This window comes from Lacerta agilis, chromosome 1 (assembly GCF_009819535.1).
Source record: "Lacerta agilis isolate rLacAgi1 chromosome 1, rLacAgi1.pri, whole genome shotgun sequence".
NCBI lineage: Eukaryota > Metazoa > Chordata > Lepidosauria > Squamata > Lacertidae > Lacerta > Lacerta agilis.
In genome coordinates, this window is record NC_046312.1 from 96053788 (window position 1) to 96077224 (window position 23437).

General features: G+C 42.9%; 1 protein-coding gene across 1 annotated transcript in view; it reads right to left on the reverse strand.

Annotated features, from left to right (window-relative positions):
• Window positions 1–23437, reverse strand: part of LOC117046728 (von Willebrand factor D and EGF domain-containing protein-like) — a 165346-nt gene that overhangs the window by 109271 nt on the left and 32638 nt on the right.

Genomic DNA, 23437 nt, shown 5'->3' on the forward strand with positions numbered 1-23437 from the left:
GCGGCTAACATTCTCCTTTCCCTTTCTCCCCCACAACAAACACTCTGTGAGGTGAGTGGGGCTGAGAGACTTCAGAGAAGTGTGACTAGCCCAAGGTCACCCAGCAGCTGCATGTGGAGGAGTGGAGACGCGAACTTGGTTCCCCAGATAACGAGTCTACCGCTCTTAACCACTACACCACACTGGCAGCTGTTAATTTCTTTTTATTAACGGGTCTTTTTACAATTTTGTAATTTTTATGTATTGGTAATTTTTCTATATATCTTTTATTGTTTTGATTTACTGTTCCCCAGTCTGGGTTTGAAAATATTCATTGAAGAGTGGAATATATGTGTTGTGCTTTAAACAAAGAACATATAGAAACCATGTACAATTTAAATGTCATTTTGTTTTGTTTTAAAAAATCCTGTTGTATATATTTTCACAGGAGTGCAACCAGCACAGATCTTGGGGTATGCTTTAAATAAAAAGATAAAGAATTTCCCCATCAACAGAAATCTGTATAGCCTATATTTCTCAATGAAATAATTGTACCTTTTATGATTTGTGTGCTTGCCTGGGTACACTATACATCAATTCTGATTGTTAATACTGTAGTAAGGATATGTAAAAACCTCTCTATAATTATTTTTGTTTTCTCAAAAGCTGTTTGGTTTGGTTTGATTTTTTTTTTAAAAAAAAATCAACATTGTGACTATTGCAGAACTATTATAACAATTATTCAAGTTATTCCTATAGACAGTTTCCCTTCTACTTTAACACCTTGACTATAAACATATTACACATTAATTTCTAAATTCAAACTGTTATCAAAATCAAACGATACATGGATGTGATTGTTTAAAGTCTTTATCACTTACTGGTGGTTGATTTATTATATATGATTTAGCTGGATATTGAGGTTTTTATGCAATGTAGTCCTATACTCAGAAGTAAGCCCTTGCCAACTGCACCGGTCCTTACCTCCAGGTAAGCATGTGTAGGATTGCAGCTTTAATGTTGCGAATTTAGTAGGAGCCCTTTGATAAGCTATCACCCTAACCAAATGCATTGCTCCTCTACCTTCTGTAACTGTTGTGATTTTGATGGGAAGCTGCTTAAGCCTTCCAGGTTTTGGCAAAGGTCATTCTAGCAGCTACAGTGGTGCCTCGCTAGACGAAAATAATTCATTCTGTGAGTATCTTCGTCTAGCGATTTTTTCGTCTAGCGAAGCACCAATGCAAGTAGCGGTTTTCACGACGGAAAAAAAAATTCATCTTGCAAGGCAGCCCCATTGACAATTTCGTCTTGCGGGGCAGCCTTCCGCTAGTGAATGCCTTTCGTCTAGCGAGGCATTTGTCTAGCGGGGCACCACTGTACTAATAAATTCAAAATGAAGTCTTGCAGGACTGCACACACACACGCTATTAGTTTCATACTGCAAAATAAAATAAGTGATATTGCATATCTGCTTTGTGGGTATTTGTGAAGGCAGGATTTTCTCATTTGTTCTTTCTCATCAGGATGTATGGGATATTAGAGGAGGGGTAGTACCTTTGGTGGGGGACATGTTGTCCTCCTTTGGGGTAGTTTGTCTGCCTTTGGTCCCCACCCTACACTCAACTCTCACCTGTGGCTCCTAGAAGCTGTCAGCATGTGACAGAGGCCACACCCCGGGAAATGGCTTAGACTGACCAGCTGAACCAGGTGAGGGTAGCTGATGGGTCTCAAACCCCTCTGTGAGTAGAGACTTCCCCTGCATGCAAGGACAGACTTCAGCAGATTGAGTGGATGCAATTTCATTGACTGTGCAATCCTATTATTTCAGAAAGATCTACATTGTTGAATGTGCTAATTTATTAGTATAGTATGTTGAGGACTACAATCTAAATCATCGATATATTCAAAGCACGTATGTATACCTTCCTTCCCTTGTAAAAACAAACAAACAAAACAAAACAAACAAACAAACAAACGAATGAATGAATATATCTTTGAGCATCTCTAAATGTCTACTCAGAAGTGAATCTGATGGAGTTCATTGGGGCTTACTGCCAGCTGGTGGTGGAGAAGAATTCGGCTTGGAGCAGATTTAAACTGAATGAGCACTTTCCAAAACAATATTCAAACTGAAACACAGCAATCCTTAGTAATCCACACTTGTCAGAATTTCGCAATGCAATTTTTCAACCAAACAATGTTTCGAAAAAAATGCATGTATTAAGGGGAAAGTTTTCATAAAAAAATAAGATATTGGTGAAAATTAACATACAAACATTAATTAAATCAGGGAAATCTGCTTGCAAAGGTAGTACTAAATCAAAACATCATATGAAAATTAGGAGAAATTCACACAAAAAATGCTGAATAATTTCCATGATGATTTTTTGAAGAATGCAAATTGCTGCAGAATGTGAAGAACAAAGAGTTGAAAAATGAGAAACTGAGAAAACCAACATTGACAGATCCTTCCATCTATATTCCCAGGTAAGTTGGTCTAGAATTGATGCCTTAAACATTTAATAGTACCCCTCTTGCAGGTACTAGCTGCTTCCTAGATATCCTCTCATTCCCTCTTGTAAGCCCACCTGACTGGCTAGTCATCTTAATGAAGGAGTAAGAATTCCCCACATGGGACAAATACATCCAAGAAGCAACATGAATGTGCTCTACCACTGCAAAGCACTTCTTTTGTTTCCCTTGTTTTCTGCTATTGTTTTTTAAGAGCCATCAGTAGTATTAACAGCATCATTAAACAACAATATTGTATTTACAAAGAGCCAGTTTCCTGCTTATCAGCATTCATCAGCTAGTTCAGTAGTCGTGTAATACACAACACTATTAGGAAGGCAGGATGAGCAGTTTTGATAAATGATGGGTAGCGCATAAAAATAAAGGCTTCATTATGTTTTTCATGAGGTTTTAATAGCACTGCCTACTATTCCCTGTAGAATTCCCAAGTTTTTGGAATTTACAAATCACAGTCAGCCACAGCTTGTAGTGTTAGGTCCCACTGAGTTATTTATGCAAAGCATGATGAACTACTATTGGCTGGTTGCAAACATCCCCTTCCTAGACAATGTGTTTGAGTGGGTGGTAGCTGTTACCCTGCTGGTCCTGTTGAACCTTTCAGCAGTTTTTAGTACCTAAATAGGTTGTCTGGGTTACGCTTTGGAGGTATTGCATTACATTGGTTCTGCTCTCACCTGGGTAGTCAGTTCCAGAAGCTGGTGCTTCAAAAGGCACCATTTTTAAAATCAACATTAAAATCTCATGGTTAACACTCCACTTGGCAGTTATATACCACCCTGCTTCCCATACACGCTCTGTTTAAATGGATTGTCTTCAGAAGCATAAAGGGAAACCCTGGATCCCCCTTGGTGTTTATAATATATGATTCAACAATGATCTGTTTCATCTTCCATGCTAGCCAACATCTACATAAAGCTGCTGGAGGAAGTCAACTAGGGATGTGGGCTGAGGTGTGATCGGTATGCAGATGACACCCGACTCCACATCTCCTTTTCATCTGATCATGGAAAAACAGTGGGCATTCTAAACCAGTGGACTGGATGGAGGTCAATAAGCTAAGATTGTAGTCCAGACAATACAAAAATTCATCCCATGGGGGGTGTTGTTTGACAGGAAGTGGTCCTAGATTTAGCATTGTCAGTTGAAACTGAGGTCTAAGTGACTTAGATCACTTTTAAACAGCTCAGGATGGTCAATCAAATACACCCATACCTTGACAGAAATAGTCTTGTGATAGTTATCCATGTTCTGGTGACTTCCTGCATTGATTATTTCAATGGCTTATGAATGGGGCTGTCTTTGAACCCTGTCCAGAAACTTCAGCTGCTAGTCCAAAATTATTAATAGGGGCCAATGTTATGTTGGCTTCCAATTCATTTCCAGGCTAAACTGAAAAGGTTGGCCACACTTTTAAAGCCCTAAATGAGTTGTGACTATTTTGCCTGAAAGTTGCTTTCTGCCACATGTACCTGCACCTAATGAAATGAGAAAGATGGTGATCAGGGAAAGGGTCGTTTCAGTGACCCTTAAATAATGCCCTCCCTGGAAAAGATTCTCTTAGCATCTTGATTAATGCCTTGAGGTGCCAGACAAAAACCTTTTTATTCTTTCAGGCCTTTTAATTTACAAAAACTGCATTGCAGCAGCATCATAGTTTGTGCTGCTGCCTTCCTGCAAAGTATCAGCTTCGTATTTTGCTTTAATCTCTTACATCAGAGACCCCTCTTTTTCTTCTGTTTTATTCCGGTGCCGACACTGTTTTTATGTTGCTGTGTTTTCAGCAGCAGAGCATATGCTCCTGCCGCCTGGGTTTTGCATGCAGGTTGTGCCCCTGAGGGTGGTGGGGCACAGAGAGAGCCCACCGGGCCTGCAAGAATGCTGCCTTGGCAACATCCTCACATGGTGCTGCCAAGCCAAGGAGAGGGGCGACCCCCCCCCCTAGGTCTCCCATGCTATGCCTCTGTGTGCTTGTACTGGGTTTCATGTGCTTTCATATTTGTATTGTTTATATTTCTACTGCCTATGTCATATCTGACACAATATATTTACAGTGGTACCTCTAGTTACGAACTTAATTTGTTCCAGAGGTCCGTCCTTAACCTGAAACTGTTCTTAACTAGAGGCATGCTTTCGCTAATGGGGCCTCTTGCTGCCGCTGCGCCACCAGCACATGATTTCTGTTCTCATCCTGGGGCAAAGTTCTCAACTCGAGGTAACTCTTCCAGGTTAGCGGAGTTTGTAACCTGAAGCATTTGTAATCTGAGGCATTTGTAACTCGAGGCACCACTGTATATATGTATGCATATGTTTTTCAGTAGGCCATACAAATACGTAAAACATTTCAGATATCAATGCTGGAGCAACAAATCTATTCTACCAGTACTGTGGTGCACGTGGAAGGCATCCTGCAGTAATAAGTACAGACTGAGTACATACCAACAGGTGTTTCCAACTTAAATTGGAACCTGGTGGATTTCTGCACTCTGGTCAAAAGTGATGAATGCAGACACCTTGGTATCAGCTGAATGCTAAAATGCAGCCTTCACACTCTCTGCTCCGATGGTTTCTTCAGAAAGCAGAAAAGCATGTTCTAGTGGGATGTGACCCTGCTACATTTTGGAGTCTATAAAGCCTTTCCTAACAAATTAGGGGAGCATCTTTAGCCTGTGAGTGCACTGCAGAACTGGAGCTTCAATAAAACATTTTCTACGTACTGTGACAGTAGGGTCTGTTTAAGAGTTCTTGCAATTGCTCTGGTAGCCTGTTGAGACTGGTTGGGGTCAACAGTGTAAGAGTGATGCCTGCTTGTATAATGAACCCTCATGCCAGTTGGATCCTTCTGAAACCTGTGCTTTGCAGCCTTCACAGTCTCAGGGATGTTGCCCTCAGTAATGACCTTCTCCCATTGTTCTAGGGAATATGGTTGTTTTCAAGCACAGGTATTGCCATATGTGAGGTGCACTGGAATGCACCAGGTCCCTACTTTTCATTCCCAGGCATGTTTTCAACAAGTATTGAAATGGTCATAATGTACAATTAATTGAGAATTGTTGTTGTTAAGTGTAGTGGAAAGCAGAGCTGTACAGAACACCCCATCCCGTGCCTGTTCGGAACAGGTTCTGCTGATAAGCATTGCTTTACAAAAAACACACCCATTGTTTAAAAAAACCCATTCTGACATTTGGACTCCACCTACAACCTGTTTCCTCTATTCCATGGGTGATGAAGTTCAGGCCCAGGTGCCAAATGCAGCTCTCTTGGCCCTTAGAAGTCTCTGCAGATCAACAGGTCATGCTTTGCACCCTCCTAGAGTGTTTGCAATGTGTCCTTGCTCTGTCATAATACCTCTCACTTTCTAAGATGGAGAGGTGGGTGGAATGTACTCTACTGTGTAAAAAAGAAAAGAAAAGGCATGACTCACACCCATTGCTCCACACATTTTTGTCTCTATTCCACCCACCGCTGGCATTTGGACCCTGGAAGGTTGACTGTGAGAGAATGTAGCCCTTGAGCTGAAGAAGGTTCCCCACCCATGTCCCAGATGTTCGTCTGAATCTTATTCTGCTCATGGACCAGAGGTATCTGCATAATTACAACTATGTACATGAGAAATAAGAGAAATGAGCTATAGATGCTTAGGGTGGCAAGGGAGGAGAGAGCTCCAGCTGTGCATAAGAAGGAATGTCACTCACCTAGCTTCCGTCCCATGCATACTCTGTGCCTACCAACTTTCCCTCACCCCCACAATTTTTAAGGAGATGTGAACCCTCCATTCCATGCTTCTAACCACCCCATAGGTGTCTATTAAAGACTGCACCAACAGGAAAGGAAAATCAGCTATTGCTGGACTTGTAGTGTAATGTACTGTGAGCAAATCTGACATAGTATTTCAGTTAATGTTCTAATTGCTACATTACAGGGTGGGCAGGGAGTACTGAACTCTGTTGTTTCAGGTCATACTACCCAGTTGTCCCAGGAACAGTGCTTGACCTTCAGTGTGTTGATGGCATTTCCCCCCCCCCCCTTAAATGTGGATAGATAAATTTGAGGTTCCTCAACTTTCACATCATCTTTAATGAAACGGTGCAGAATTTTGTTGACACATTAATGTGTATAATCACATTAAAAGGACAAATAGCAATTAAACTGTGTGTAAAAAGAAAAGAAAAAGAGTGTGCAAAAGGGATTGCCTTGCTTGCTGCTTATTATGCACAGTCCCCTTAGCAGCAGAGACGACAGTTCAGGAATACTATTAGGAATATTTAAAATGGAGGGAGACCCTATGAAGCAGGGGGTGGGGAATCTACGGTTTACTAGATGCTTCTGTATTGCAACTCCCATAATCCCTGATCATTGACCATAATGGGTCTGATGGTGTCTGACAGCATTTGCAGGGCTACAGGTTTCCCATTCCTGCTATTTACATAACAGAGTCCTGCTTCCATTCCTCTCCCACTGTGGAATGCATGTACTCACCCACTGCGACTGGCTGTTTAAAGGGATGGAAGGCCGCCATTATCCTTGGCCAGTCAACCCCTCTCTGCTCTGTCAAGGAATTCAAATTGAAGGGGCATGCCCAGCAAGGTGGAAGAGGACAAGGAACAGAACTCTTGTTATATCCTAGAAGGATCATTCCTCACATACCAGCTGTGTGGATTTGATTGAGCCTTTGGTATTCACATGGTGCTTTACTTCCTAAGAGGCTCAAAGTAGTTTATATCTCAGCAGTCCTTATTCTAACAATGCAATATATGACAGCATGATCACAGTATATATTTCAGAAGTGGTTTGGGGTCAATTCAGCAGATGCCAACCCTGGAAAACAAACAAACAAACAAACAAACAAACAAACAACCCAGCCAAGATTCTCTGCTAGAAAAAGCAAAAGGAGACTGTGATGGAAGGAAAAATAGAATATACTGCCCTGCTGAAGCAGCTGGTTCCTCTGGGACAGACCAATGACAGTGGCTGGTTTCTCCTGTAGTGTCCCCACTTCCAGCAGCTGTCACAAGGTTTGTTTCATTTTCTTTCCCAGAAGCCTTTTGGACTCCTGGACTCTGCATTCTAATCCCACAATCATTGACTGGGGCAATGGCAAATCTTCAGGAGCTTCACTTGGCTTTTGGCCTGGTATACTTAGTATGACTGTGATGGTTGGGGCTGATGGGAGTTGTAGTCCTAAATACCCAGAAGGCACCAGGCTAGCAAAGGCTGCTCCAGTCTCCACTCCAAGTCCCTTGGAGCTGGTTAGACTGTAAGGCCAGAATTACAAGGGGCTTTCCTCCTTTCCCAGGATGCGGGTGGCCCTGTGGTCTAAACCACAGAGCCTAGGGCTTCCTGATCAGAAGGTCAGCGGTTTGATACCACTGCGACGTGGTGAGCTCCCGTTGCTCTGTCCCAGCTCCTGCCCACCTAGCAGTTCGAAAGCACGTCAAAGTGCAAGTAGATAAATAGGTACCGCTCCGGCAGGAAGGTAAACGGCATTTCCGTGTGCTGCTCTGGTCCGCCAGAAGTGGCTTAGTCATGCTGGCCACATGACCCGGAAGCTGTCTGCGGACAAACACTGGCTCCCTTGGCCTATAGAGCAAGATGAGCGCGCAACCCCAGAGTCGTCTGCGACTTGACATAACGGTCAGGGGTACCTTTACCTTTTCCTCCTTTCACAATGACCCAGAAATATGACTTTGGCATAATCTATAAGCAAACTTACTTGTTTCAAGATGCGTACTTGACTCTCTTCCTCTAATTCTACAGCTGACAACTGAAAATTAATCTTCTGCATCTTGGTTCCTATGTACTGTATGCATTTCTACCTGGCCTTTTCAAAGTGCATCCCCTGCTACTCTTGGATCAACTCATTCACTATGCCTTTAATGCCACGGTGGTGCTAGCAAAGTTGGCATCATGCCGTTCTTTATCTCTTGATGTCAAAAGAACTTCCCATGGTGCACAAATCAGAGGCTGCACCTGCAAATTCATCATTATGATAAGCTGTCTTGGCAAGCCATTTACAGTTGAAAAACAACTTTATGTTTGGTAAATTCATCCCATGGAGTGCTTCAAACTGGCACTTTGTACTCTATTTATGTTCTTTGCTGCCCATAAAGCTGCCCTGTTACAGGTAGTGCATCAAAACCCTTGACCCGAAATTCCGGCTGAGCTGCCTTATTCGTACACTTGCAGTTCAGATTGCATCTGCCCCATCTGTAACATACTGTTAACAACTATTCAACAGATTAACTACTGGAGTCTTGAGCTTCAAAACTTCAGCTCTCTTCCTGGTTTCATTTTCCTTCTTGTGTCCTCTTAAATGGCTTTGCTATATGAAACGTCGAAGGAGCACTTTGGTTCCTTCCCACTGCTACTACTTCCTGCTTCTATTTTTACAGTAGCAATTTTCAGACTTCCTGTCTTCAGGGGATGCTTTCTAAAGTGCTTGGGAGTCTCCCGCCCCTTGAAGATCGCAGTGACGTTGAGTTTAAAAGGAAAGGCAGGGAGATTTCTTTGGGGAACAGGGTGATACAGCCTAAGGAGGATTAAAGGCTGTCCGCTAGCCCATTGGCTGACATCGCCAGTGACATCAGCTGATAGACAGGTGGATGTAGTTTTAGGGAAACAAATTGGATGCCCAGGCAGACAAAGATGTTCCCCGCCTCTGTAGTAAATGGTGGGGACATGAGAATTCTGAAATTAATGCTTTGCAAAACAGGTTATCTCTGTTACATATTGAACCTTGATTATTCATAGCTGTTGGTAAAGCAATATGTTTATTAAACAGGGTTATATACGGTTCCCTGGCTGGATTCCAAGAAAAGACCTGCAACAGGCCAAGGCAAGAGAGGGGTTAGGATAATCTGGAGGCTGAGTGGACAGGTGACAGTTGATTTACTATGCGTGACTAGAAGACAGTGTGCTGCTATAAGAAAAACATGCTCATGGATAATTGCCAGTGGATGAACCAACAGGAAAAAACTCCCTGCACTAAAGAACCCATGTTTAGTTCCTGTCACTTTAAGCTACTTAAGTGAATTATTATTTACATGCAGGGACTGTGTGTGCACACTGATGCAGGACAAATGGCTCACTGTGAATAATTTAAAACACAAATGATCTCATTATCTACAAACAAATATTTATTATGAATGGTTGCTGTTTTGAAATTGTTTGGGCAGGTAATGTATTTATGTTTTAAAAGGACGGTTTTGAATTGCAGGGGGTGGAGAGGAGGATGTTCCCTTTACAGTGTTTTCAGCCCACTAGGTTTGAATTTCTTTTTCATGCCTGCACATAGTATTTTTTAGAGAATGGTTTTGCCACTTAAAATCAGAGCACGTTCTTTTGTGAAGCCATGTGTTAGTTAATCCTAGATGCCTTAAAAATAAGACTTTTTTCCCAACTGCTTGTTTCACAGAATTGTTTTCACTGCTTTGCATTAAAGCAAATAAACTAATCACCAAAAGGACTAATCTCCCTTATTTGATTTGCGGTGGTACAATATAGATCAACAGCCATGCAGCCTCGCAGGTCCCTTATGATAAAGATTTGATATCCTTTCTAAATTTAGTTTCTATTGACTTTTGTATCTATCAAGCTAATAGACCTGCTACAATCCAGCCAGATTTGTGCTTTGGATGGAAAGTAATGGAAGCTAAAACAATAGAAACTAGGGCACTATTGATGTTTTTCTTTGTTTTTCAAAATGTTCACGTTTCGCCAGCTCTAGGAACAGAGGCAGATTTCTAAAATCACAGACCAAACAATGGGGATTACAAACTCCTGCTTTTAATGCTATATGCAGTACTGGAATGGTATACAATACACAAAATATTTATGTGTGTATAGGATTGCAGCCTTAATGTTTTTACTTGTTTTAAATTAATATCCTCTAATCTAAGATGCAATATAAGAACTGAATCCAGTGTGATGTTAGAAGGATAACATGGAAAATGGTTAATATTCTTTTTTAATCTTTTTTTTAAAGCACAACTCATATAACTACTGCTATAGGGGATATGGTTTGGCTCCAAGATATGTACATTCAGTTGGATATATATTTTTCAAGTGAAGAAATAGTAAATTTATGGATATATTTGCATTCCAAATAGGGGAAGATTTCACAGATTTGAGAACTAAGTAGCCCAAGGTAAAGTAATGTTTCATTTGCATCCTTTTCTTACTTTGATACATTTAATAACACTGACTTTTTTTCTTTTTTCTTTCGCCTGTGATGCCTCTTCTTTCCTGGACATTCCGCAGTGGAATTGAAATTCACACCCAGAAAGCTCTTAAACTGTCATTACCATAGTGAAACTAATTTGTCCTTATTACTCCTCATTACCTTTTATTTTGCGATTGCTCCCCAGAGTATTACAGAAGCTCTATATAACTTCCTAAGTTGTGCTTGTTGGTTATGATTTTTTTTAAAAAGCAAAAAACCTACCATGGTCAGTATACACAAATTGCAGGCCAGCCTGATTTGTTATCCATGATAATTGAATTCTCCATTTAATTACAGTAGGTAATGACATTTTAAGCACCTTCTACAGGTGTTGGGAGTTTTTTTTTTTTTTTAATGACGCTAGAAAGGAGCATTAAAGGGTGACATTTTCCTGGAGTATTGCCAAATTTTGTAACTGCTTTTCATCTCTAAATTTCCATATCAGTTTGAGGATAATTATAAATCTGGCCACCTGGACAATTTTGCATTGAGTTGTGAGTATTTAAGGGTTGGTACAATCTACATTTTAATTCTAGAGCATTCAGATGTGATTACGGGCCCATCCACATTTTTGTTTGTCCCATGATTTCAAGTTATGGGTCCCAAAAGATTTTTAAATTGTTGTTGTCCCACTGCTTTCCTCGGTGAAACCCGCTGTTCTGTTTAAATTAATAGGTCTTGCTTTGACATAAAATGTGGATCTATTCTCATGTGTTTGGGAACAAGAAGTCATATCATTAAACAAAAACCAGAAAACCAACCTCTGATTTCTATCAACTAAACCACCAGCAAATGAAAGAGTTTCAAATACTGGGTGTATTTATGAACCACCCAGTAAAGCTGATATTAGAAAGAACCTAGGTTGCAGAAGCATACTAGTCATGGTCATAAACTGTTCATGTGGACCAGTTTTTTTTTCTTTTCTTTTTTCTTTTAGTACTTTTTATTACCTTTTTATTACTGCTATTTTAAACGACTCAAAATGATGGGTCAAGGCAAACGCCTAAGGGATGGTGATGAGGCTTTGCCCTCCCCAAGAGCCAAACAACCAAAAACCGACCCCCCCGTGTCTGGCAAATGGAGTGGCCCCACTGAACACTGCTACATGGTGGAAACTCAGAACCGTTTCTACCCACTAATGTCCTCAGAAACAACGTCAACACCAGAGGAATTGTTTTCACCTCAGATTAAAACTGCAAACGACAAGCCTGGAGGAGAGAGTGTCCCACTGAAAGTGATACAAGACACCGGAACTGAGGACTGCGCAAGACAAGAACAACATGAACATCTCCATCTTGTGGTTAGAACCCTTAACTGTATATTCAAGAAGATTGATGTGCTATCCTCCCAGCTATGTAACCTCGAGCAGAAAATTGATAACTTCTGGCTAAAGTCTAAGCCAACTGTAGATACGGGGGAATTGAAGTTCCAGAGAACCTTACACTCAACCAAAAAAGGAAGTGTGTGTCCTAAATATAGACCAAATCCTGCACTGAAGCATCAAGCACTGTCCCTGCAACCCAAGAAAATCTGTCTAACCATCTGGGCAGGGTCAGCAAGGTGGCTCACTCTGGGTGGGGTCAAAAAGCATCTAAGCAATCTCCTAAACATAGAGACCACACAATGCGATCTTATTGCAGTATTACCCTTGAACCAGCACTTCAGGCCACAGAAAGTGATGCTTGCGTTTTACTCTCCAAGGATCCCCTCAGTTATCATTAGGCAGAAATCGCTCTTGGCTAGGTATGATATTACCCCAACGAGAGTTTTTATGGACAGTAAAATCCACCCCCTCCTACTCGCCGGCCACGGCAAGGAGCAGACTCTGTCGGAGAGGTCGGGAATACCTCGGGACATCGAGCCTCCTCAGCCGGAGGATATCCATCCGCACCGAAGCTGGACTTACTCTACGCCCTCACGAGCTCTAAAGAAACCCACCTGCGTAAGTAATCTTCTGACTCCGCCAGAGGAAAGAGAGCTTTTAGCCGCCTTTGGCAACCTCCCACCAAGGGAACAACATGAAATAATTGATAGACTAGAAGTACTTATTTTTTTTTATAAGAATTTATTGACCTTTTTCTTATAACAACATATACCCACACCCACACCTACAATTAATCAAGTACAAAACGAATACATTGATAAAACAAATACAAACAGTGTCAAGTTTTCTTGTTGCATCTTTTCTTTAAAAAGAAAATTTCTATTTCCATATCTTGACCATTGACTTCCCCTGCCCTTTCTCCTTCGAGTTCATATCCTTAATCTATTTTATAACCATTTCTCCTGAAATTCAAATTCAATTATATAGTTACACACAATTATATATTCAACATTTAACTAATAATACGTCCTCGTAGTAATATCTCATCATAATTCTTCTTCCATTGAAATCTTCACCAATCATTTATATCATATCTATCTCTTCTATCCTTTAAACTGCTGCTAATAACATAGTAACTCAAAATATCTCCTTTCATATTCAAACAAAAAATAAAACAGAAAGATTGTTGACAGTATTCACCCTCCGATTTCGAAATTCCATGCCAGGCTGCTTCAAATTTTACTTAGTGTTTCACCCCACACCCCCTCTGTCCATTATTCTTCTCCTGGTGGCGTCAACACTGAATTTCCCTGTGGCTTCCCTCTCCAAGCGTCCACAGATCCAGGCACAGTCCAAAACTCTCCTTGCCACGAGCTCCAGGATGTCCATCTCGTCGTCTCTCAGCTTCTCCGGTTCTTTGTAGCATTCCTTTTCTTCTTGTAAAAACCATAATTCTCTGTCCCTGGCCCCCGAGCTCACACCTCGGGGACTGGATATAACAAATCTTACCGTCGCCTTGGGACTGCCACCCCCAAAAGGCGAGTTTCTTCTCCGAAGTAGCTCACTCATTTCTCTCCATCTTCCCAGACATCCTCTCAGCTCTTTGGCAAGACTTTCTTCCAAAGTGTTAAAAGTTTTAAAAGCCTCCTCTGTGGGCAATTGGTTCTCTTTCAGACCCCCACACAAGACTTTGACTTTCCTGTACAGCAGTTCCACCTTCAAAGCAGTGAGCCTCTGTTCGTCCGTTAGTCCAGAGTTTAGTACCAGTTCAAGGACGAAGCCCAGCATACTGGTAGAGGGGGAGGAAGTGGGTATCAAATTTCTACTCCTGCCTCTCTGTTCATCGCCATTTTCCTAAACTGGAGCGCAGATACCGCAACTTTAAATGGAGATATTTTCCACTAATTTACTTCCCAAGAAAAAAGTTTGCCAGTCACATGTATCAATTTTAAGCACATTGTAGCAGTCCTGTAGCAACAGTTGCTCAAATTGGTTAGCTTCTTTAACTCGAAGGGAAGAAGGCAGGCTGCCTTTCTCCTTCCCCCCGGATCGTTCCAAAAGCTCGATTTCTGGTCAAATTAGTTACTCACGACCACCGGGTTCCTTTGGCTCCATTCTTCAAAGGTAGAACTAAGACGCTCACCGCGGGCTTTGTCGCCGCATTTGCATCCCGGTTGGGGCATATCCCCGTAAGCCCGGCTCCGTTGTCCCTTCACCCCCACTCCCCCTTTACAGGGGGGCAAGGGAAGGGTTCGGAGCCTCCGTGGGCGCAGCCGGGGAGCCCAGGGTGCGGGACGCTCTTCCCGCACCCCAACCGGAGCCCCGCTTTGCGGTTGCGGGGCTCCTAACCCCCGGGATGGATCGGGCGCCTCGCAGCCGAAGCAGCCCCGACCACCCGCTATGGCGTCGCCAGCCGGAAGTCCTAGACTAGAAGTACTTAACCAACAGCTCATACATGTCCGAAAGAACGGAAAAGTCCTGCTTACTTCTCAAGATAACCCTACCAGCTCTTCGGAGCCGTGTTTTATGGAAGCAGGAAGTCTTCCTTACTTTAGTTCGGCTCCTAAACCTCTGCCTCTCCCACTTGAGGGCAAAACCCACCGGTGCTTGGCAGACCCAGATTTTGTCTCACAAGTAGGCTCCTCATCTCCACTCTTGATAAATCTTGACTCGCCCCCCAAGAGCTCCCCGCTGAAGAGTGTAGCCCAGAGCTCCTTCCATCTTAACAATTCCTTACCAACTAATTCATCAATGCCGGAACTGGAGTCCTCATATTCCCCTGAGCAAAGACCCGACATACAAATGACACCAGTATGCCAAACATCCCCAGTACCTTCGCCAGCACCAGGACAGGGGAGTGTTGCACCTACATCAAACAATGGCCCGGACGTGATTGAAGACCCGGCCGGACATATAAATCAACTGGTTTCATCGGCGATCTTTAGACCTCGTGGAGGGGCAGTCTTAGCAAATCCAGCGGAGTTTCCCACTGAAGTGTCCTCCCATGGGCTAGCCCGTAGGAGACCCGTCCTGTTGCACCAGTCAGAACACCTTACTACCAACTTCAAGACTAGGTACCCCCTGCAGGTGCCAGCCCTGCAAAGTAAAATAACTGACTTTTTTGTGGGGCCTGCCCTGCCCCCTAAGGACACACATCTCTCCCTGGAATGACAGCGAATTGGACGCAACAGGAACTTGCCCCTATCAGTCCTCAGCTGGAATATTGCGGGCTGGAGGGGGGAAAAACTTGATCCAGAATTCTTGGAGTATATTAATCTGTTTCATATCATCTTGTTCCAAGAAACGTGGGAAGAGGAGAAAATTGTTTTAAATGGCTTTGAGCTTCTAGAACTCCCTGCCTGCCCCTCCCTGAAAGGAGGCCGCCCTAAAGGGGGCCTAATAATAGGCATCTCCCTCAAGCTACATTCAAAATTTACTCTAGTACAGGCCTTGCCTCCCTACGCCCTTACCGGGCTGATCGCGGGGGATAAGATTTCACTACTAATTACAAATGTCTACTTCCCACCTGGGGGTTCTTCCCCCGAACTTGGCTCTAAATGGGACTCGCTAGAAGAGCATTTGCTCTCATGCTATGTTAAGTTTCCTAATACCCCGGCCATAATAGGTGGCGACTTTAACGCCCGCACAGCAGCAAACTGGGACTCGCTGACCAAAGCCAAATGGTGGGTCACTCCAAACCTTGATAATTATGATCAGGAGCATATCATGAGGAGAACTTCTAAAGACCATAGAGTAAATGAGGCTGGAGTACTCCTCTATCAAATGGCCATCCGTTTAAATCTAGTCCCCTTAAATGGCACATGCCTCCCTGATATTCCTGGGGATTTTACCCACCTGGGCGTTAAAGCCAACAGCGTCCTCGATTACCTTTTGGTTTCCAGGGATCTACTTAAGTGCATTTCCGCCTTTATGATCGAGAATGTACAATCTAGTGATCATCTTCCCCTTGTAGCCAAGCTTTCCCTGAACTGGCAGTCGGACGCTTATAGTCATGCGACCCAGATGGTAACCAACGCAACTCTCCAAGTAAGAGGAATCAAATGGTCGGAGGCCCAGGCTCAAAGGTATCAGGAATTCTTTCAGAAAGAAATTCTTGGGCTCCATCTCAACACAGGCTCTGCCTCAGACGAGCATAGCATAGTGTTGAGAGGCTTCCATCACCTTACGACTGATCTCACGGCCTTCTTCAGGTTACCACCCCAAATTATAAACCGAAATGAATATACTTACGGTGCCCCCTGGTATAATTCTCAGTGCAAACAAGCAAGACAGCACCTTCGTGCCATATATAATGTATATAAGACCTCTGGTGCATCTACTCTGCCAGCTAGTTATGCACAAGCCAAGCTAGCTTACAAACGCACACAGAAAATGGCCAAACGTGAGTGGCAACACAATCGCTGGCAGGCTTTGATTACTGCTTCAAAATCGCACAGATCCAGGGAATTCTGGTCTTTGATCAACAGAAGGGCGAGGAAATACCCAAGGGCAGTTATCCCTGCACCGACATGGGAATTGTTCCTGAAGAAATGCTTCTCACAGGCAGATGCTCCCTCTGCCCACCTGATGCATCTGTTTACCCACTTACCTATTTGGCCTCCCACCGATTCTGATGAAATTGCCAAGCTAATAGCTCAGCTGAAACTAGGTAAAGCCCCAGGGTCCGATCTGATCCCTGCTGAGGCCATTAAACTACACCCAAAATGGTGGGCTGGCATCTTGGCCAAAACCTTTGATGCAATCAACGCTTCCGGCCTCATCCCCAAAATATGGAAGGAGGCCATTATAGTACCAATTCACAAAAAAGGATCTCCAACAGAGCCGGAAAACTACCGTAACATCAGCCTCCTTTCAATCATAGGGAAAATCTATGCCCGTTTTTTGCTGACTAAACTATTGCGATGGGTAGATGAGACTAACCAGATTGGCCATGAACAAGCAGGGTTTAGAACGAAACGCTCTACAACCGACCATGCGATAGTTCTTTATCATCTTGCACGGAAGTACTCCTCCCCTCCCCGGGGCTACCTCTGTGCCGCCTTCTTAGACTTAAAGGCAGCCTTTGACAGCGTCCCTAGAAATATCCTATGGGAGAAACTTGCAAAACAGGGTATCGATAGAAGACTCTTATGGCTTATAAGTCAGCTCCACGAAGGTACCCTTGCCAGAGTGAGACTTACTCCTGCGGGTGACCTCACCAACTCGATACCAATAAACAAGGGAGTTCGCCAAGGATGCATACTGGCTCCCTGCCTATTTAACCTATTCATCAGCGACATGCGAGCACCTCTAGTCAACTCATCTCTAAGTACACACGCGCCCAGACTAGCGGACTACCGCTGCCCACTCCTTTTATATGCGGACGATGCGGTAATTCTATCTTACTCACGTGTTGGACTAACCAGGGCCTTGAAGATCTTTGCCACGTATTGTCAACTCAACCAATTAACTATTAACCATGCTAAATCCAAGATTCTGATTTTCTCCAGAAGTCGGAGATTATACGAATGGAAGCTTGGCGGAGCAAAAATAGAGCAAGTTCTAAAATTCCAATATCTAGGAGTTATTTTTCAATACAATCTGGGGTGGAAAGCTCAAATTCAACACCTACTTAACAAGGCCAAAACTCTGTCATACGCGCTCCTCCGATTCTTTTTTTCGGATGGAGCTTTGCATGTTCCCTCAGCCCTAAAGGTGTTTAAGGCAAAAGTGGTGAGCGTGCTTGCTTATGCTGCCCCGCTCTGGGCTGCGATGACAGATCTTGCCCCTCTTGAGACGCTGCAAAATCAATTCCTACGCCGGCTCCTAATGCTCCCCCTGTGTGTAAGCAATGCAGCCATTCGCCTAGAATTGAAGATTGTATCCTTAGAAACTTGCCTGTGGAAGCAAGTCTTCAATTATTGGTTAACATTGTGGCATAGATTACCAAGCCACTACCTTGTCCAATGCTTATGGCGAGATGAATTCTCTAGCCTTTGGACTAGTAGAATTCATGCCAAACTCCTGAGTTATGGAATCTCTCCTTCAGATTCCCTAAAATTAGATCAAACTACTGCTCAAAGACTGATCCGCCAAAGACTGGATGACATCGATCTACAGCGAAATTATATGCTGGGGGGAGGTGTTTGTTCGCCCCAGAACATTGGTATCACCTTAACTTACTGCGTTCCATCATACCTCTCCTCCCTTTCGACTGTTGTCCATAGACTGGCCTTCACCAAAGCGAGGTTCAATGTTTTTCCCTCCAATGTCCTGAGACATAGATTCTCAAAGGGCCAAGCCTCCGCCATGTGCGAATGTGATAAGGAGACACTGGAGTCTCTCCAGCACATTATGTTCGCTTGCCCCTTGTTCAACGTGCCACGGGCAAATTTGCTGGGATCAATCATACAGAAACTAGAGGGCACCCCACCAGAATTCCACCTTGCCCAAATCTTGCAGGATAAGGACGCTCATACGACCCTGAAAGTGGCAAGGTTCCTGGTCGCTGTCCTTACCCAAAAGCGACGCCAAGGAGCACTACAAGCTAGCTAAGGCTTAGTTTGCCATTCTATTTTATTGTATTTTATTGTTACTGTGGGGTTTTAGCAGCTGTTGTTCCCACTTGCACAAACTGTTTTCTATGTGTTTTTTATTTGTATGGGCCTATGGCCGTAAATAAAATTCTATTCTATTCTTCTTTGGATAAAGGGAAGTAGGACCACGATGCTAGCACTACCCCTTCACTTCACATGCCGCTGATCCTACTCCCTCAGTGTCCAGTTGTTCACTACACATGTCTACAACAAAGTGCTTATTTGTGTTTGGCTGAACCTTGAACACATGGAAGATGAAGGAAGGAACCTAACAGCACAACCACATCCTCCTCAGATTTACTTGAATGTCCTTAAGTGCTATCTGACTATTGTCATCTAAATATGTGATACCCATAAATTAGGTGTTCCTTAAAATCAGGGGCATTGAACAAAAAGCTCTCGAAGAAAAAAAACCCCACCTATTTAATCCACACTGCTAGCAGCTTTGGACAAACAACCAGGTGACTTTGCCTAGGTAAAGACATGTCACTTTGCCTAACAAATGTGCATCTCGCTGCACTCTGGAGACCATGCATCATAATATTCCAGGTTTTCTTTTGGTCATAGGTACCGGCAATATCTCTGAATGTTTTCGTAGCTTTTTCAGAAATGTGTAATTATAGAATAACCATTACTCCTCATTTGTGCATCTTGCCCTGAACATGTAAACCCTGACTGAATTCACCACCAAAACATCTTGTGGTGGCAGCTAGCATCAATAGCTTTTGAAAGGAGCAGTATAAAAATAAATATGGAAATATGATAATATAGTATTAGATCCGTCTACAAGTTATAGTGGTACCTCTAGTTGTGGACATGATCTGTTCCGAGGTGCCGTTCTGCAACTAGTCTGCAACTAGAGTGGCGCTTCTGTGCAAGTGCAGAGTGCGATAGAGTGCTTCTGTGCATACGTGAAGTGCGCAGAACGCTTCTGCGCATGTGCATGCGGTGGAACCCGGAAGTATACACTTCCGGGTTTGCTGCATTCGCAAGCTGAAAAGACACAACATGAACCTAACGCAACACAAGGTATGACTGTATTCAGAGTTTTGACAGAAGGACAGCCTCCACATTTACAGATGTACTTCCTCCAAGTACACCCTGGGGATAAGCTATAGGGGTGTCTGTCACCACCTCTCCCTGTTTATGGATCTCCCTAGATCATTGCTGAGGAACCTCTGGCCCCCAAATGTTGATAGACTCCAACTCCCATCTATCCTGCCAGCATGACCAGTGCTGTAGCATTATGGAAGTTTTAGTCCAGCAACCTCTGGAGGGCTGTAAGTTCTCCATCCATGTCCCAGATCATCTGTTCAGCCATGGTCGAAGGGGTAACCCTGATCTAGATAAATCACCAGTCTCATCTAAGAAGACAGTTCTTATGTAACCCCTATTTCTTTTTCTTGAAGAAATTCATTGAAATACACAAAACTGTGTGTGCCCCCCCCCATATTTTAAGCAGAAAGATGCATTGGAACTAGAAAACTATCTCAACTCAGACGATACTTTAGGGCATCCCATAGGCATCTGGCTGGCCACTCTGAGAACAGGATGCTGCACGATATAGGTCACTGGGCCTGATCCAGCAGAGCTCTTCTTATGTTCTGATGAAACTCTTTCTTTTCTTACTATTTTATAGACAATACATTTAAACCTGATATTTTATACAATTCACTGGAATGGCTTTTTACAAAATACCAGAGAGCAAACATAATTCAATACCAATTCAAGCTTGCTTTTCTTGCCTGTGCTCATCAAATGCAGGTACCAAGGCTATGTTTCACATTGCCTCTGTGCTCCTTATTTGCAATGTCTTCACCTTTTTGTTTCTTGATAGGTTCACTGGAGGATTACTTTATTCCCTATAGCACAAGTATCAAGGTATACATTCCCCAACAGAAGGCATAATTATGCACACTTGACATACAAGTCAAGGAAACTATCGTTCTGTTAGTACATTGTTTTGTTGCATGTTTTTGTAGTGATATTACATAAAAGAATGTATTTTTGTGGGGGGGGGTTTAGAGGGTTAAGCTGGTTGTTAAGGGGGGGAGTTTTGTGTGTGAACAAACACAGAGATAATGCTAATAGGCTCCATTCAAAGATACCTGAGCTGCTGTTGTTTTAAAAAATGTAGGTTTCAACATAACAAATTTGTTGGTGCTATTCTGTTTGGAAGAGATAGTCCCAGTTTGCACTCTCATCCTGCAGTTTCCAGCAACTGGTACAATAAAATCAGCAATAAAATGGTTATAAAATGCAATTTACCAAACAGTTATCTCAGGGGTGCCAGGAGCGATGTTTTTAAATTCAACCTGAAGGTCAAGAATGAGGGAGACAGACACACCTGACCAAGGAGGACATTCCACAAATGGGACATGCTCACTGAGAAGCAGCACCACCACCAAGGCCACAGATCGTAGGATTAGAGATTACTGATATTGGGGAAGGTGCATTTTTAGGTACTTGGGTTCCAGGCCAATTATCTGAAAAGGTGACAAGGAAAGGCTAGTCTGGGCAGAATACCCTGGTGGCCTTAGCTCACTCTGGACAAGTAACCTGCTACTTAGCCCAGTCCTTCAGAGAAAGAACATGGACAAAGGGACTCACGAAGTAGTAATTTTTAATTCTGTATCTCCAGTCCCCTGATCCTGCACTTTCATTTGGAAGTAGGTATGTAGCGTAAGTGAATTAAGAGTGAGTGTAAGAAAGGGTGGTGTTCAGTTAACTTTTACTCAGAGTAGAGACATTGAAAGTAATGAGCATGATTAAAATCCATTAACTTCAATGAGCTTACTCTGAGTAACACTTGAACATCACCCATAGTATATGCAGTGCTGTTTTTCTAGAAAAAGGTGTTGGACACCTCACCCTGGACACCTCTCTTGTTCTCTTATAATGACAATAGCGCCCACCTGACAGGTGCTGGGGAAAAAAGCTCTGTTTATATGTATGCATATGTATTTCTCAGTTATTATCTGCCACTTACAGTTTACCTGGGCCTAGATAACCCTCAGATGGCTATACTGGCAGCAACACATCTTCCCATGATACCTCTACCACAGCTTAAAAGGGAGCACAATAATATTATTTGTCGTTAAGTTCAGGCTATCACTCTAATAAGTGCAACTGTTTATTATTTCCTTATCTCTGTTGTAGCACCCAAGTGGTTAATATGTATCTGGAGGACTGTGTGTGAAGTGGGTGAGTGATCTTTAAGATGAAGCTTCCTTTTATGAGAAAACAACACGCAATCTCAGGTGTATTATGGAAAACTGAAAAAGCAAATGTTAAAGGTTTCCCAGGTCCACCAGCCTCACCTTTTGGAATGGCTGCTGTGCATTACCTTGACATTGTTTGTTGGAGATTTCGCCATCACTTTATAAATGAAATGGGGGGCGGGAGAAGGGAGAGAGACTCCCTTTGGCAGTCTCCTCTGATTTTGCAGTCTGATTCTCAGCTACTAGTCTCCATCTCATGTAAGTGGACAGGCTACAACCACAAATAGCAATGTGGAAGCAAATTATATTGGTATCAGTGGGATTTTCTCCTAAAAATATGTGTTTAAGATTGAAGGGTTAGTTGGTCATTTTGTAATATAATGTCAGAAAGTTAAAATATCAGGAAACAATTAAAAAAGAAGAAGAAGAGGGGGGTGAGAATCAAAGTTCCCTACAAAACTGAACTATTTTTTAAAAGGAAAAGAATACTGCTTTTCATCCATGGGATAATGTAAACATTTTTTTAAAAAAAATTGATCAGAATTGGTTGTCATACAAGTTAATTTGATTTGAAGCCAAATTTATAAAGGACTTGTGTGTGTGTGTGTGTGTGTGTGTGTGCCCTAGGGGCTGAGGTCCCTTTGGCCTCGCCCAATAAAATATTTGAGGGGGTCGTCCCCCACCAAAGTTGATGGGCATTGCCATTCAAATAGTGTGTGCATGCTGCATCTTGTGATCGATTATGTGGGGTGGGGCTTACCTGCCCCCTCAATATTTTATTCAAGTTGGAACCCCTGGTGTGTAGTGACTGTAGGTGTCACATGTTCCGACTGCCTCGCACCTGACATTTTGCACCAGTTGATGTTTCTAAACCACCTTTAAAGGTAGCCCCACATAGAATGCATTAGATTAATCAAGCCTGGATGTCACTAGTGCATGGATAACTGAGGTGAGATCCATCCTCTGCATGTATAGTTGCAATTGACAACTCTGAGCTGGTTAGAAAATAAAAAGCTTGAGCTTGTAAAAAGGAGGAATCCAATTGGTTGTGGATCAGTTGCAAACCTCCATCTGGAATAGGTGGTTTCCCTACCCACAACATCCTTATCTTGTCTAGCTGCCGCTGCAACTTGTTTGTCCTGATCCAGCTCAAATTTGCCTCCAGACATCATTTCATTCAACAGCCTCCATGGAATGAGTAGATGGGGAAGAAAAGTAGAACAGAGTGTCATCTGTGTACTGATGACATCACAGTCCACACCTCCAGATAGTCATCCCCAATATTGTGATATAGATGTTAAAAAGTTGTGGGGAGAATGAAGCCCCAAGGCACCCCCACCCCCACCCCCACAACCACCCCTGCAACTGAACTTTCTGAAATTAGTATAACATCTGTGTTGGGGGTTCTCTCTCTCTCTCTTTTTTAGGAGTTTGTTTTTATAGCATGGGAATGTTAACAAAGAAAATCAGTTCTCTCAAACCAGTTTGTTTAAGGGAATTGTCAAATCCATTTTTGCAAGTTTACCAAGGTAAACTTGCATGCACAAAACCACACGTCTCCAGAGCA